A 15,653-nucleotide genomic window follows, 5' to 3' on the forward strand; every position below is an offset into this window, starting at 1 on the left:
TATGTGAATACAAAGTCTGTGTTAGTCCTCCAACACAGAGATGGAGTTCTCACTCCATCTGAGTTCAAATGTTCAGCAAACTACAGTCCAAGGTTAAATCCAGCCAGTCACCAATTTTTGTAAAGAAAGGGGTGGTGGTGGTGGTGGTGGTGGTGGTGGTGGTGGTGGTGGGGTGTGTGTGTGTGTGCGTTTTGGAACATAGCTATTCTCATTCTTTCACATATGCATGGCTGCCTTCACAGGACAACAGCAATTAAGTAGTTGCAACAGACACCCTCTGTCCTGCAAAGCCTAAAATACTATATGACTCTTTACAGAAAATATTAGCTGACCTCTAAATTACTTGACTGCCAAATATAGGGAAGTGGTGATATAAAACTGTTTTGACAGGTGGAGTGTCTTTGCCATATATTAGCTTGCAGATAGGAAGCATGTCAAGAAGAACAGGACTTATGGAACAGGTATGCATAAAGCAAGGGAATTAGGAAGGATGGAAATTAAGGCAAAGGTAAACAATTCATTCACAGAGCACTCAGAAGAGCACCTTGATCAGGCCAAGAGGCCTGATGACTTTCAATCTACTGAATGAAATAGACACCCTGATGTGATTTTTTTTACTAGCTCGCGTGTGCATGAAATCCTTCTGTAACAGCCTGTAGTTGTTGCTCTGCAAAGGTATTCATACTTTTTATGTAAACTGGAATTGTACAGGGTATCAGGAAAGAAAAGGTCCCCATGTTACTAGAAAGCTAATTATTTTTTTTATTATTCTTTACTTTCTTAATGTTTATTTCTTTTTGAGGGAGTAGAGAGAACATGCGTAGAGGTGGGACAGAGAGACTGGGAGACAGAAGATCCGAAGCGGGCTTGGTGGGCGCAGAGAGAGCCCCACGCGGGGCTTGGACCCACAAACCATGAGATCATGACGGGAGCGAAGTGGGCCGCTTAACCGACTGAGCCACCCAGGCGCCGCTATTTTCCAATTTTAAATAATAAGTGTTCTTGTCTGAAAATTTTTCAGGCAGGTTTAGAATTAAGTCACTCTCCATTATTAATTCGATCACATGATTTTGATCATTAGCTCTAATGACTGACTTGCACAGCAGCCAGCCCCTAGAAGTAACTCTAAAAGTGAAAGTCCAATGGAATATTTATTTGCCCTAATGAGGTATATGCATTCAATGGAATTTAAACATTTCCAGCTTTAAAGGGGACTTGAGCTTAGATAATATGATTGTGTGTATGCGGATACACATCCTCCCCACACACATACACACCATCATACATACCAAGAAGCTTTCTGAAATTTTTAGCATCCTACATTATTGGCACATATCCGATGAATTTCAAAAAGCAGCAAAATTCCTAGTTGATGATACAGTTTCCCAAATCACATCCAAGCTGTTCCCTCAGCCACTAGTTCTTAAAACATGAAAGAAGAGGGCACTTTTAATTTGAAAAATGGGCTATAAAGTTCATATGGGAGGGAGAGAGAATTTGCCAAAGTGATTAAGTCCATGTGTGAAGGACTAAGCAAAACCTTCAGGCATTCCGTCGCACGTTATTTTCACTTTTTTTTTTTTTAATTTACACAACCATGTGGGTGGCCACATGTCTATTTGTTTTCCTTGTTTTTCAACAAGTGAAACTAGAGGTTGAGAAAGGGAGGTTAGAGGGGCATGTTTTTTAACTCATAGAAGTCATGGTTTTATTATTTTCAGATTGAGCCGATGTGCAATTGAACAAAGTTCTCTCATTAGCTGAGCCCAAAAACATATGGTAATTGTGCGTATGAGGTTACTTATGTGCAGCTTATATATTTCAGACATTTCTACCTTTCATTTTACTTATACAATATTACACTTACACAGCTTGCATTCTAAACCAACCAGAATAAGAATACCAATCTTTACGTGAGAATTTCAGAGAGAAAAAACAGAATCTTTATCATGTTGATGATAAAAACTGTTGCTTCTAAAACAGCATTCATATAACTTTCTTAATTTACATTATTCAAGATAAAGTAAATATTAAGTTGGCTTTTATGAATGGTCTTGCATGTTAAGTGTGGTTAACAATAAACAATGTGTAGAAGAAATTTTTGAGAATTTTGAGAATCCTTCTGTAATATACCTTGTTAAGCTCCTATGATGCACTTAATAGAAAAACCTGGCCTGAGAATTTAGCAATTGGAACAAAATGTATGATAGGTTATTAACAAACTAGTATTCAGTATCAGTGTGTTTCTTATTTTAAACATCATATTTCGGTATAAGTTTTACACGACTTCAATAATTCATTCTGGCAAGAAACTCCAACCAAAAATTTCTACTATTTTACTCAGCTCAATTTCACTTTTACAAATCTATGTGAAGAAGAATAAAGTGGTGTAAACCATCAGAAGATAAAAGCCTTACATCTCACAATGTAAAAATAGTGGCATGTGATCTATCTCAATGCAATTTTCCCTTTTGCAGATACGTGGTTTTATTTTATCCTAATGTGTTTATCATAACTTCTCTGTTCATGGAACAGCATCATGATCAGTCCTGCCAAAAGCCCTCCTTTATTTTGTTTTATATTACTTTTCTCCTTCATTTATCCTCACAAATTTCACATCTCTCTCCCATATATACCTTTTAATATGCTTCATCAATTTTCTTGCATATTCAGCTACCCTCACAAAAGATAGGTTTCCTGTGTATATGCTATGCATTTTAATATACAGGAATGATACTTTGCTATAATTATACAGCCTTTTAATTTTTTATTGTTTATTTGAGGTGGGGGAGGGGCAGAGAGACAGAGAGGGAGACACAGAATCTGAAGGAGGCTCCAGGCTCTGAGCTGTTAACACAGAGCCTGATGCGGGGCTCAAACTCACAAACCATGAGATCATGACCTGAGCCGAAGTCCGATGCTCAGCCAACTGAGCCACCCAGGTGCCCCTAATTACACCGGTTTTAAAATTCTTACTCAAAAACCAATGTTGAGCATCAAGTCATGTTTCTTGAGGATACTTATATTTCAATTGTTTTTAATGGCTCAAAACATTTTGTGTATATGCCCACTATATTTAATCTATGTGCTCCCATAATGATAAACACCTGGATTATCACTACATATACCATACACACAGAAAACTGCATTGACATCCTTCATGATTTTGACTTTATGGACCTGTGCAAATAATTCTCTGGCATATATGCTTAGGATTTCCATAGAAATGTATAATTTCATTGTTCTCTCAGTTGCTCTACAGAATGACTATACTGTTTTACTCCTATAAGCAGATCATGAGGCTTGTTGCCTCCACACATCTACACATTCACTTGGTGTTATTTGACATGTTCATAGTTTCCAATCTGATAGATTTAAACTGTCAAACAAAACCTTCTTTTTCCTCCCTCTGGTTACTAGTGAGATTGAAAATCACTCATTTTTTGGTGACTATTAGCCAATTTATATATTCTTTCTTGTCAATTATCTATTCACATACTTTGTGTATTTTTATTCAAGGTTTCTCACCTTTTTGTTATCGTAGATTTGCAGAAGTTCCCTTGTGCTTTCTAGATTTTAAACCTATATTAATTTTAAGTATTCTCTAAATCCATCATTCATGTCTTTCAACATAGTTACATCCATAAATTTTAATTCAGAGTTGGAATTTTCTCTCTTAAGAAGTCTTTATCCACCTCAAGTAAAATCTTCTGTCTGTATGTGTGTGTGTATACACACATATGTATTTCACTGTATTACTTTTCATATTTAAGCCTTAGTTATTTGGATTCTATCTTTATAAACACTCTGATGTATAGATTCAATTTTATTTTTTTTTAATTTTGTATTCTTTATTTAGTAGGCTGGTTTCCCAAGACAATCACACAGCTCATCTTTGCTCAACTTTGCTTAATGATTTATGATGCTATCTTTGCCACAGATCAGTTTCTCCTATACCTATGACTCTGCGTATCAACTCTGTAATATTTTCCTTTAGTCTATTTAAATGTTACTATTTTTATACATATACTTTTTTAAAGTTTATGTATCCATTTTGAGAGTGAGAGAGAGAGAGAAGAGGGAGGGAGAGATGAAGAGGAGAATACCAAGCAGGCTCTGCACTGTCAGCATGGAGCCTGATGCCACGCTTGAACCCATGAACTGTGAGATCATGACCTGAAGCAAAACGAAGAGTCAGAGAGATGCTTATCCGATTGAGCCACCCAGGTGCCCCTTATACACATACTTTTATTTTTCATTTGAAGTTTGAGAATAGAAACTCTATTGATAAAATAACAAAAACTCTCCTGATCTTTAACACTATGATTATTTTGAAATGTTTTGGTTAATTATCAAACATGTGGTAAGTTTTGGTAACTACTTATTTATAGCTTAATTCTACTGTGGTAGAGAACATACTCTGTATGATTTCACTCTTTTGAAATATGTTGACACATCTATTGTTCCCTGGCTGAAGGTTAATTTTTACAAATGTTTCATGTACACTTTTATATACTACAAAGCTAAAGTAATCAAAACAGTATGGAATTGGCACAGATCAATAAAACACAGATCAAATGGACAAATGGATCAAATGCACAAAATAGACACAGATCAATGGAATGGGATAGAGATCCCAGAAATAAACCCATGCTCATATTATGAATTAATCTACAACAAATGAGGCAAGAATATACAACAGGGAAAAAACAGTCTCTTCAGTAAATGGCGCTGGAAAAACTTCATAGCTGAATGAAAAAGAATGAAACTGGATGACTTTCATACACCATATACAAAAATAAACTCAAAATAGATTAAAAACCTAAGTGTAAGACCTGAAACCATAAAACTCCAAAAAGAAAACATAGGCAGTAAACTCTCAGACATCAGTTTTAGCAATATCTTCTTTCGGAGATCTGTCTTCTCAGTCAAAAGCAACGAAAACAAAAATAAGCAATTGAAACCCATCAACTAAAAAGCTTTTGCACAACAAAGGAAATCATCGACAAAACCAAAAGGCAACCTACTAACTGGGAGTAGGTATTTGCAAATAATACCTATAATAATAAGGGGTTAATATCCAAAATATAGAAAGAACTCCTCCAACTCAAGACCAAAAAAAACAAATAATACAATTTAAATATGGGCAGAGAACATGGTAGACTTTTTTCCAAAAAAAGACATACAGATAGCCAATAGACACATGAAAAGTTGTTCAACGTTGATAATCATCAGAGAAATGCAGATCAAAACCACAATGAGATACACCAGTCAGAATTGCTAGTATCAAAAAGACAAGAAATAACAAGTGTCAGTGAGGATGTGGAGAAAAGGCAACCCTCATGTGCTGCTACTGGGAATGTAAATTGGTGCAGCAATAATGGAAAACAGTATGGAGCTTCTTCCAAAAATTAAAACAATAAAAACCCATAAAATCCACCAATTCCACTTCTGGGTATTTATCCAAAGAAAACAAAAAATGTGAAAAAATATATGCATCCCTATGCTTATTTGTAGCAATATTTATAGTAGCCAAGATACAGAAGCAACCATGTCCAATGGTAGATGAATGAATAAAGAATATGTAGTATATGTGTGTGTGTGTGTGTGTATGAATATTATTCATAAAAAAGATTAAACTCTTGTCCTTTGTGACAACATGGATGGACCTAGCGGGTATTATACCAAGCAAAGTAAGTCAGAGAAAAAAAAAGATAACTTCTGTATGATTTCACTCCTATGTGTAATCTAAAAAAAACAAAACAAATGAACCAACAAAACAGAAATAGACTCATAGATTCAGGAAACCAACAGGCGGTTGCCAGAGGGAAGTGGGGATGGGGAGATGGGTGAAATAAGGGAAAGAGATTAAGAGGTACAAGCTTCCAATGATAAAATAAATAAGTCATGGGATATAAAATACAGCATAGGAAATAGTCAATAATATTGTAATAAATTTGTATGGCTACAGATGGTACCTATACTTATCATGGTGAGCATGTCATAATGTATATAAATGTTGAATCACTATGCTGTACACCTGAAAATGTAATTATTGTATGTCAACTCTACTTCAGTTAAAAATATATTAAAATTAGGGCACCTGGGTGGCTCAGTGAGTTAAGCATCTGAATTCAGCTCAGGTCATGATCTTGTGGTCTGTGAGTTTGAGCCCCACATTGGGCTCTGTGATGACAGCTCAGAGCCTGGAGCCTGCTTCAGATTCTGTGTCTCCCTCTCTCTCTGCCCCTCCGCTGCTCACACACACACACTCTCTCTCTCTCTCTCTCCCAAAAATAAATAAAACATTAAAATAAATAAATTAAAACTTTAAAATAAATATAAAAAGATGTCTATCTGCTATTTGTCTCTCTGCTTGCTCAATCTTCTATATGCTTAATGATTTTTTTGCTTATTTTATCAGTTTCCAATTATTAAAATTTCTCACTAAATGTGTGACATTGTCTTTTTTAATTTCAAATCCCCTTATTTTTGCATATTTTAAGAATAAACTATTACATACATATGCATTTTGAATTCATACATCTTCTTGGTAAATTAGTCTTTAATTGTTATGAAATACTCATCTTTACTGCTATACATTGATTTTGGTCTTCCATTTTACCATTTGCTTTCTGTTTGTAATTGCTATCTTATGTTTGCTTGTCTCTCATTTCATAGTTTATTTTGAATTGGATGTTTATTTTTGATTCAGTTATTCTATTATTAATCTCATATTTCCTTTATAGTTATCCTAGAGATTATAACATCCACCCAGGCATGCATTTATAGATGAATATCCATGACTACATAAATTAGCCCCTTATTTCCTCCAGAAAAATGCAAGGATTTTAAAATGTTTTAACTCTATTACTATCTTCCTCCTTCTTACTTTTGTACCTTTGTCATAATGTACTTTACCTTTGAAAATATTTTATTTTTTTTTCAACGTTTATTTATTTTTGGGACAGAGAGAGACAGAGCATGAACGGGGGAGGGGCAGAGAGAGAGGGAGACACAGAATCGGAAACAGGCTCCAGGCTCCGAGCCATCAGCCCAGAGCCTGACGCGGGGCTCGAACTCACGGACCGCGAGATCGTGACCTGGCTAAAGTCGGACGCTTAACCGACTGTGCCACCCAGGCGCCCCTGAAAATATTTTAAATTCATAAGTCATTAATGTTTCTAGAGAAGTCAAAATTCATTTAAATTTATCCATATATTTGCCTTTACTATTTGTTATCATTACTTCTTGATATTTGAGATTCTATCTAGAATTATTTTCTTTCTATTTGAAGGAACACATTCTATTATCTTCTTTGCTTTAGGTCTAATAATGATGAATCCTTACATTTTCTGTTTATTTAAAAATATCTTTAGAGAGGACTGAAAGAGAATGAATCCCACTCTAAAAATCCAGATCAACTATAAAATAAGGTTTTTTGACCTCGTGAGAGAGGTAATCACACAGAAGCAAAAAGCGTGAATTCCACAGAAGTCAGGTCCCTTTGAGAAAAGACAGAAAGCACAGATTAGCTCTTCTGTGGCGAAGCATAGAAGAGCTATAGTCGCCATACAACTGAGTAAGGAAAAATAAGCTGAAATTGTAATTTATTTCTAGAGTCTAGGTGTAGGACAACATATAGAACCCCAGGGTGCCCCAGACATGGACTGAGGTCACGCACACTCACACGCAGCTTTCCATGGATCTCTACCATGTATGCATATGAAAATGGGAGAAAGTCTTGCTCAGTGGTCAAGCATGCAATTACAGCATGATCACTGCTGTGAGAGAGGCAAAAGACATCACTGCTTACGCTCATTGCTCATAGGGAGCACAAGACCCAAATTGTTGGGGGGGAAAGCAAGAATCCCTACTGTTCCCACAGCTTAGGTAAGAACTCATTGCTGGGTGGAAAGTAGAGCAAAAATGTCTTTATTTCATGTTCATTTTTGAAGGATGTATTTCAATGACCAAGTTGACAATTATTATTTCTTTAGTTGTTTTTAAAATACAATTTTGTGATTTTTCTGGCTTCTACTATTTCTGTCAGTCTTATTTTTGCTTCTTTGATAGTAGTTTCTCTTATAAATTTTATTAATTTTTTAATGGTTATTTATTTTTGAGACAGAGAGAGAGCATGAGCAGGGGAGGGGCAAAGAGAGAGGGAGACACAGAATCTGAAGCAGGCTCCAGATTCCCAGCTGTCAGCACAGAGCCCGACGTGGGGCTTGAATCCATGAACCAAGGCTCCAACCCACCATGAGATCATGACCTGAGCCAAAGTCAGATGCTTGACTGAGTGAGCCACCCAGGTGCCTCTCTCATAAATTTTTAAAGTTGTATTGCTGTCTTTGGTGTTCAAAAGGTTTACTACATTTTTAATCATTCTATTTTCTCCTATTTCTTAAAAAATGATTTTTAAAGCTAAGTTTTCCATTAAGTACAGCTTTAAATGTAGTTCACAAGTTTTTATATATAGTATTTTTATTGACATTCCATTCAAAGTATATCAAAATATTATTTGTAGTACTCATTGTTTGTTTCCTAATCAGAGAATATTTTAGCTATTCTCTATTGTTTCATTGTTATTGTGATAAAATCAGATTTCATAATACAAATACAATGTCAACACATCATAATGTAAATATCCACACATCATAAATTTTTCTTTTGCATACACATACTATCAATTTTCAGAAATTAAGTAAAGTCTAGTTCTAGTCATTTATTCTTTCAGTCACTGTCATCACAGATTCATTAATGGAAATATTAAAATAAAAAATTGCTAAATTAACAGATTGATTGATTTTGGCTGGTTTCCTTTCACTGTTTTATGTATAAATAATCCTGAAGAAGGATGAAGGTTTTGTTTTGTTTTGTTTTTTTAAAGTAGGCTTCGTGTCGAGGGCAGAGCAATTGTGATCTCACAACTGTGAGATCAAGACCTGAGCTGAGATCAAGAATTGGATGCTTAACCAACTAAGCCACCCAGGCACCCTGAAGGATGAAGCCTTATTACTGGTATCCCAGACTTCAGTCTCATTCAGTTCTTCCCACCTCGGCCAGTGTTATAATTATAACATATAAATTAGTTCAAGTTATTTTCATGCTCAAAACCCTTCAATATCATTCCATCGAACACAACATAGAATCCAGATTTCTACAAGGCCCTATTATCTTCTTGCCTGGCCGCTCTTCATTCACTTGTCACATATCCTCATTGCACAGGTCAAGATCATTTCTGTCTCAGTAATTTTTCTATTTGTTGTTCTCTCTAGACAACTCTGTAAGACTTGCTGGGGGAAGGTCTTGAGATCTTCCAAGGCTGGCCTCATCTTACTACTCAGGTTTCAGCTAAGCTGTCACCATCTCACAGTATCCTATTGTGCTCATTCATTCTAAAATATATATCTGTACCACTCACTACTCATTTATCAACTTTTAATTTTGTAGGTAGCATTTTTGGAAATGCTTTGGAAATATTTTGGAAAATATTATATTTTCTACCTCAACAATATAATATACCAAAGAATTAAGTGTCATTTCTGTCTCATTCCATAACATATATACTTAATCCATCACAGAAAATTGTGCTTGATATATAATAAATGCTCAGCTAATATTTAACACTTGTGAATACACACAAATTTATTTTCTGCTATGTATTGAATATATTCTGTCTATATTAGACAGAACATAATCAAATAATTATTATAGGCATTTCTTGAAAGTCCATATGTTTCTAGTTATTTTTGTCCTGTCACTTTTCCCAATTACCATCTGGAAATACTATCTCATAGAATTCTTCCCCAGGATAATAAAAATGCCTGTGATTCTTCAACGCCTACATGATAAACTCTGAATCTCATTTCTACATTAACATTCTTCATAGCACTGATTGGATGTTTTATTATGAAGGAATTACTATTATTTTTAGGTGTGATAATATGTTATGGTTTTTAGAAAGGATGAAAGCTAGTTATCTCTTAGAGAAACATACTGAATTATTTATATATGAAGTTATATGATGGCTCATATTTGCCTCAAAATAATCCAGGGATTATAGGTGGGGGAACAAGATGGGCCCTATGCTGATAATTAATCTCTTCACCCTACTTTTGTAAATGTCTAAAATTTTTAATAATGAAAAAAAGTCTTCAAAGCCTAACTCCATTTAACCTAACCAACTTTATTTTTTAATATTAATATGTGCTTTACTCCAGCATGTTAGCCTTCTCTGTGTTTTCTGAAGATACACATTCATTTCTCTTTCAACTGCAATATGTTATTTCAAGACCTACGTGCAGCATGAACCCTCTATTTTGGCTTAGGTGATGTGCAACTCCACTTTCCTACAGATTGCACTTGCACATCCATTTTGACAGTTAGTTAGCTAGTGTTCTAACACTTATTTAATTCTATTTCTTTAACAAGTCTCTTTTTTGTATGCTTATATACAATTCAATACAAAATAAACTGAATTTGAAACATCCCATATATCATCATCTGCTTATCAGTTGACCCAAATAAAATTTTATGAACACAAATAACTTTAGATGAGAATAAAATGTCTGTTAAATAAACAATATTCAAATTATATTAATTCTAAAATATTTTAGATATAGAAGGTACATATCTATAGGCCATAGATTTTTGATAGTTTTACTGATGTATCATTTACTTATAAAAATTATATATTTTTAAGGTGTAGTATTGTAAAAACCATGTATATTTAAGGTATACTGTTTGAGTCCCAAAGAAGATGGCGGCGTAGGAGGACGCTGGGCTCACCGCGCGTCCTGCTGATCACTTAGATTCCACCTACACCTGCCTAAATAACCCAGAAAACCACCAGAGGATTAGCAGAACGGAGTCTCCGGAGCCAAGCACAGACGAGAGGCCCACGGAAGAGGGTAGGAAGGGCGGCGAAGTGGTGCGCGCCCCACGGACTGGCGGGAGGGAGCCGGGGCGGAGGGGGAGCTCACCGGCCAAGCAGAGCCCCCGAGTCTGGCTTGCAAAAGCAGAGAGGCCTGACGGACAGAGTGTGTTCTGGCAGCAAGCTCGACTTAGCGTCTGGGAGGTCATAAGTTAACAGCTCTGCTCAGAAAGACGGAAGGCTGGAGGACAAATGGAGGGAGAGCTGCTGAGCCCCCAAATGACAGAGCTCAGTTTGGTGGGGAACAAAGGCGCTCGCCAGCGCCATCTCCCCTGCCCATCCCCCAGCCAAAATCCCAAGGGAACCAGTTCCTGCCAGGAACTTGCTCCCTCTGCACAAACACCCAACTCTGTGCTTCTGCGGAGCCAAACCTCCGGCAGCGGATCTGACTCCCTCCCGCTGCCACAGGGCCCCTCCTGAAGTGGATCACCTAAGGAGAAGCGAGCTAAGCCTGCCCCTCCTGCCCCCGTGCACCTTGCCTACCCACCACAGCTAATACACCAGATCCCCAGCACCACAACCCTGGCATTGTGCAAGTAGCCCAGACGGGCCACACTACCCTACAGTGAATCCCGCCCCTAGGAGAGGGGAAGAGAAGGCACACACCAGTCTGACTGTGGCCCCAGCGGTGGGCTGGGGGCAGACATCAGGACTGACTGCGGCCCCGCCCACCAACTCCAGTTACACACCACAGCACAGGGGAAGTGTCCTGCAGGTCCTCACCACTCCAGGGACTATCCAAAATGACCAAGCAGAAGAATTCCCCTCAGAGGAATCTCCAGGAAATAACAACAGCTAATGAACTGATCAAAAAGGATTTAAATAATATAACAGAAAGTGAATTTAGAATAATAGTCATAAAATTAATCGCTGGGCTGGAAAACAGTATAGAGGACAGCAGAGAATCTCTTGCTACAGAGATCAAGGGACTAAGGAACAGTCACAAGGAGCTGAAAAGCGCTTTAAACGAAATGCAAAACAAAATGGAAACGACGACAGCTCAGATTGAAGAGGCAGAGGAGAGAATAGGTGAACTAGAAGATAAAGTTATGGAAAAAGAGGAAGCTGAGATAAAGAGAGATAAAAAAATCCAGGAGTATGAGCGGAAAATTAGAGAACTAAGTGATACACTAAAAAGAAATAATATACGCATAATTGGTATCCCAGAGGAGGAAGAGAGAGGGAAAGGTGCTGAAGGGGTACTTGAAGAAATTATAGCTGAGAACTTCCCTGAACTGGGGAAGGAAAAAGGCATTGAAATCCAAGAGGCACAGAGAACTCCCTTCAGACGTGACTTGAATCGATCTTCTGCATGACATATCATAATGAAACTGGCAAAATACAAGTATAAAGAGAAAATTCTGAAAGCAGCAAGGGATAAACGTGCCCTCATATATAAAAGGGAGACCTATAAGACTCGTGACTGATCTCTCTTTTGAAACTTGGCAGGCCAGAAAGGATTGGCACGAGATTTTCAGTGTGCTAGACAGAAAAAATATGCAGCCGAGAATCCTTTATCCAGCAAGTCTGTCATTTAGAATAGAAGGAGAGATAAAGGTCTTCCCAAACAAACAAAAACTGAAGGAATTTGTCACCACTAAACCAGGCCTACAAGAGATCCTAAGGGGGATCCTGTGAGACAAAGTACAAGAGACATCACTACAAGCATAAAACATACAGACATCACAATGACTCTAAACCCGTATCTTTCTATAATAACACTGAATGTAAATGGATTAAATGCACCAACCAAAAGACATAGGGTATCAGAATGGATAAAAAAAACAAGACCCATCTATTTTCTGTCTACAAGGGACTCATTTTAGATCTGAGGACACCTTTAGATCATGCTACTGGAAGCCAAAAGAAAGCTGGAGTAGCCATACTTATATCAGACAAACTAGACTTTAAATTAAAGGCTGGAACAAGAGATGAAGAAGGGCATTATATAATAGTTACAGGGTCTATCCATCAGGAAGAGCTAACAATTATAAATGTCTATGCGCCAAATACCAGAGCCCCCAAATATATAAAACAATTGCGCACAAACATAAGCAACCTTATTGATAAGAATGTGGTAATTGCAGGGGACTTTAACACCCCACTTACAGAAATGGATAGATCATCCAGACACACGGTCAATAAAGAAACAAGGGCCCTGAATGAGACATTGGATCAGATGGACTTGACAGATATATTTAGAACTCTGCATCCCAAAGCAACAGACTATACTTTCTTCTCGAGTGCACATGGAACATTCTCCAAGATAGATCATATACTGGGTCACAAAACAGCCCTTCATAAGTTTACAAGAATTGAAATTATACCATGCATACTTTCAGACCACAATGCTATGAAGCTTGAAATCAACCACAGGAAAAAGTCTGGAAAACCTCCAAAAGCATGGAGGTTAAAGAACACCCTACTAACGAATGAGTGGGTCAACCAGGCAATTAGAGAAGAAATCAAAAAATATATGGAAACAAACGAAAATGAAAATACAACAATCCAAATGCTTTGGGATGCAGCGAAGGCAGTCCTGAGAGGAAAATACATTGCAATCCAGGCCTATCTCAAGAAACAAGAAAAATCCCAAATACAAAATCTAACAGCACACCTAAAGGAAATAGAAGCAGAACAGCAAAGGCAGCCTAAACCCAGCAGAAGAAGAGAAATAATAAAGATCAGAGCAGAAATACACAATATAGAATCTAAAAAAACTGTAGAGCAGATCAATGAAACCAAGAGTTGGTTTTTTGAAAAAATAAACAAAATTGACAAACCTCTAGCCAGGCTTGTCAAAAAGAAAAGGGAGATGACCCAAATAGATAAAATCATGAATGAAAATGGAATTATTACAACCAATCCCTCAGAGATACAAGCAATTATAATATGAAAAATTATATGCCAACAAATTGGACAACCTGGAAGAAAGGGACAAATTCCTAAACACCCACACTCTTCCAAAACTCAATCAGGAGGAAACAGAAAGCTTGAACAGACCCATAACCAGCGAAGAAATTGAATCCGTTATCAAAAATCTCCCAACAAATAAGAGTCCAGGACCAGATGGCTTCCCAGGGGAGTTCTACCAGACGTTTAAAGCAGAGATAATACCTATCCTTCTCAAGCTATTCCAAGAAATAGAAAGGGAAGGAAAACTTCCAGACTCATTCTATGAAGCCAGTATTACTTTGATTCCTAAACCAGACAGAGACCCAGTAAAAAAAGAGAACTACAGGCCAATATCCCTGATGAATATGGATGCCAAAATTCTCAATAAGATACTAGCAAATCGAATTCAACGGCATATAAAAAGAATTATTCACCATGATCAAGTGAGATTCATTCCTGGGATGCAGGGCTGGTTCAACATTCGCAAATCAATCAACATGATACATCACATTAACAAAAAAAAAAGAGAAGAACCATATGATCCTGTCAATCGATGCAGAAAAGGCCTTTGACAAAATCCAGCACCTTTCTTAAAAAAAACCCTTGAGAAAGTTGGGTTAGAAGGAACATACTTAAACATCATAAAAGCCATTTATGAAAAGCCCACAGCTATCATCATCCTCAACGGGGAAAAACTGAGAGCTTTTTCCCTGAGATCAGGAACACGACAGGGATGCCCACTCTCACCGCTGTTGTTTAACATAGTGCTGGAAGTTCTAGCATCAGCAATCAGACAACAAAAGGAAATCAAAGGCATCAAAATTGGCAAAGATGAAGTCAAGCTTTCGCTTTTTGCAGATGACATGATATTATACATGGAAAATCAGATAGACTCCACCAAAAGTCTGCTAGAACTGATACATGAATTCAGCAAAGTTGCAGGATACAAAATCAATGTACAGAAATCAGTTGCATTCTTATACACTAACAATGAAGCAACAGAAAGACAAATAAAGAAAATGATCCCATTCACAATTGCACCAAGAAGCATAAAATACCTAGGAATAAACTTAACCAAAGATGTAAAAGATCTGTATGCTGAAAACTATAGAAATCTTATGAAGGTAACTGAAGAAGATATAAAGAAATGGAAAGACATTCCCTGCTCATGGATTGAAAAAATAAATATTGTCAAAATGTCAATACTACCCAAAGCTATCTACACATTCAATGCAATCCCAATCAAAATTGCACCAGCATTCTTTTCGAAGCTAGAACAAGCAATACTAAAATTCATATGGAACCACATAAGGCCCCGAATAGCCAAAGTAATTTTGAAGAAGAAAACCAAAGCAGGAGGCATCACAATCCCAGACTTTAGCCTCTACTACAAAGCTGTCATCATCAAGACAGCATGGTATTGGCACAAAAACAGACACATAGACCAATGGAACAGAATAGAAACCCCAGAACTAGACCCACAAACGTATGGCCAACTCATCTTTGACAAAGCAGGAAAGAACATCCAATGGAAAAAAGACAGTCTCTTTCACAAATGGTGCTGGGAGAACTGGACAGCAACATGCAGAAGGTTGAAACTAGACCACTTTCTCACGCCATTCACAAAAATAAACTCAAAATGGATAAAGGACCTGAATGTGAGACAGGAAACCATCAAAACCTTAGAGGAGAAAGCAGGAAAAGACCTCTCTGACCTCAGCCATAGCAATCTCTTACTCGACATCCCCAAAGGCAAGGGAATTAAAAGCAAAAGTGAACTATTGGGACCTTATGAAGATAAAAAGCTTCTGCACAGCAA

Source organism: Lynx rufus, unplaced genomic scaffold (genome assembly GCF_022079265.1).
Source record: "Lynx rufus isolate CCGP_SWC_20201006 ecotype Redwood Valley unplaced genomic scaffold, mLynRuf1.p SCAF_3, whole genome shotgun sequence".
Taxonomy (NCBI): domain Eukaryota; kingdom Metazoa; phylum Chordata; class Mammalia; order Carnivora; family Felidae; genus Lynx; species Lynx rufus.